The 2814-nt window shown below is 36.8% G+C and overlaps 1 pseudogene; it reads left to right on the top strand.

Annotated features, from left to right (window-relative positions):
- On the top strand, nt 1-2344 carry LOC141720928 (uncharacterized; annotated as a pseudogene).
- The last annotated feature ends 470 nt before the right edge of the window (nt 2345-2814 follow it).

Here is a 2814-nt window from a genome sequence, read left to right as displayed (position 1 = left end):
GGAATTAAAAGGACGATGACAATGATGACGAGAAGGGTTTTCGCTAGTTGCTTCAGTTTAAACACTCCTTGTCCATTTTTACGACTAGGTAATGATACTACTAGAACTACTAGCTGTTTTATTGCATTGTTTCAGTTTATTTCAGTTTCTCACTTCTCCACTAAACTTAATTATAACCTCAACTCCTTTATTCCTTCTTCATTGAGTCCTCATCCCCAACTTCAACAATTACTGTATGATAGATCCAAGGTTGGTTTCGATAAACTCGATGATGCTCTTGTTATGTTCGATAAAATGCTTAAAATGAAACCTCTGCTTCCTGTTATTTGCTTTAATCAACTTTTAAAGGCCCTTGTTCGAATGAAGGACTACTCTGTTGCTGTATTTATGTTTAGAGAATTGCTTGTTTTAAGAATTCCGGTAAATATTGTAACCATTACCACCGTCATTGATTGTTGTTGTCGCTTCAGTAGAGTTGATTATGGCTTCTCGTTACTTGGCGAAATTATTAAGCGCGGTTATGTCCCTAATTTCGTTACCTACACAACTCTCCCTTCTATCTCAAAATAAGTTCTTAGAAGCTGAGCATCTTTTTAAGGAGCTTCTTATATACGAGGAGATTCAACCCGATGCAATTATCTTTACTACCATCATTGATGGCCTCTGCAAAACAGGTCACACTTCCGTGGCTTTTATGTTGTTTAGATACATGGAGAAGAAAGGTTGGATGCCCGACACAGTATCTTATAGTACTATTATTGATAGCTTGTCCAAGGACAGATTTGTCAATGATGCTTTAGGCCTTCTTGCTGAAATGAGTGACGGAGGCATTCAACCAGATGTTATCACCTATAGCTCATTAATTCAGGGTCTTTCCAACCTCGGTCGATGGAAAGATATTATGCAATTTTTAAAAGATATGGACAGCCGCAAAATATCTCCAGATGTGCATACCTATAGTATATTGGTCGATGCACATGGCAGAGATGGAAAGATAAAAGATGCAGAGGCTCTGATAGAGTTAATGATTCAAAGAGGCCAATACCCTAATGTAGTCACATACAATTCACTCATGGATGGTTACTGCTTGTGAGGAGAATTAGATAAAGCAGTAGCAGTGCTCCAAACAATGAGAAGTAACAGGATTTTACTTAACACTCGTACCTATAATATTCTAATCAATGGGTATTGTAAGAAGCTGAATGTAGACACAGCATTAGATATCTTAGAAGAAATTCCCCTGCAAGGGTTAGCACCTACGATTGAAACTTACAGTACTATTTTGCACGGATTATTTTATATGGGCAGGCATGTTGAAGCACAAAATTTTTTTAAGAAGATGCTGAACCAAGGTCTTAAATTAAATATCATTACATATTCTATCTTACTGAATGGAATTTGCCAGAACAGTTTTGTTGCTGAAGCTCTGTCCGTGTTTCACATGATGGAATCCTATGGCTTAATTCCTGACATATTCATTTACACTATTCTAATTCACGGATTGTTCAAGGACGGGAAAGTTGACTAGGAAAGAAATCTTTTTCTTAACGTTCCTTTGAAGGGTTTACAGCCTGGTGTTAAATCCTACACAGTTATGATCAGAGGATTTTATAACGAAGGGTTACTGGAAGAAACACATAAAATGTTTATAAAAATGAAAGCTAATAATTGCTTTCCAAATGATCTTACTTACAACACATTTATCCGCAGCTGCTTTGAGAACAAGAAATATGATGAAGGATGTGTGCTTATAGATGAGATGGTTGCTCAAGGTTTCTCGGTGGATGCCTCTACCACCTCAATGCTATTTGACTTGCTGACGTCAAAAGGGCAGGACTCAGCTCTCCTTGCTTTGCAAAAGAAGTTTTTGCCTTGACCACGTCAAGAAGAGAGTTTGTTAAGGTACATAATATGTTTAACTTGCCAACACTTTGTATGAGTTCGCCACAAAATTAGAAGGTAATAGAAATTGTGAGATCGGATTTAATTTTATTGAATATTAAAATTCCGAGATGGTGGTCCTCTGTTTTATTTGCATCTTTCTACAAAATGAGAAGTATAATAAAGCATGTGTTTTCTGTGACAAAGTGCAGTAAGTTGGATTCTCAGGAGATGCTCATAGATCCTCTATGTTACTGGACCTACCTATAAACATGGCCTCGTACTCTTGTTTAGCTGAAGTCGAGAGAAAATTAAAAGATGATCTAGACCTGCATATGATCTATTCTAAAGTTAGATTGATATAGGGCCATATTTCAATACATATGAGCCATATAGTTCGTGAACTAGTTCCAAATACTGTATATGATAACAGATTGATCAATAGGAACTTTAAATGTACTTGTTGCAATGTTATTTGATCTAATCATATTACTTATATGGTTCCACCATATGTTATACAAAGATGAAACAATTGGAACTGGTTTGTAACAGAAAGGGGTTCAGTCAACAAAGAACCGTGTTATTAGTGGAGTGGCTCCAAAATTGTATCAGATGATTTGATGCATGAATTTCATTAATGTTGTCATGGATAATTTTACAGTACTATGACCTCCTTTTGGGCGAGTCGAGCTTGTGCACCCATTGCACCACCCTAGGACATCATGTACACTCTCTCTCTGAAGCTTCCATTACATCTCGAGCTAAGTTACTTCTTTTTTTGGTAACTCGAACTAAGTTACTTTAGTCACCAGCATAATAGCAGTTTGCAGCCCCCGTATCAACACCGTCATAAAATGTCTTTTGGCTCGTCTTTTGGAAAATGATAAAGAACAATAATATCCATGCAGATTACGGACAAAGTGCCTGACAAAA

This window comes from Apium graveolens, chromosome 1, assembly GCF_009905375.1.
Source record: "Apium graveolens cultivar Ventura chromosome 1, ASM990537v1, whole genome shotgun sequence".
Lineage (NCBI taxonomy): Eukaryota > Viridiplantae > Streptophyta > Magnoliopsida > Apiales > Apiaceae > Apium > Apium graveolens.
This window is presented reverse-complemented; position numbering and strand designations above follow the sequence as displayed.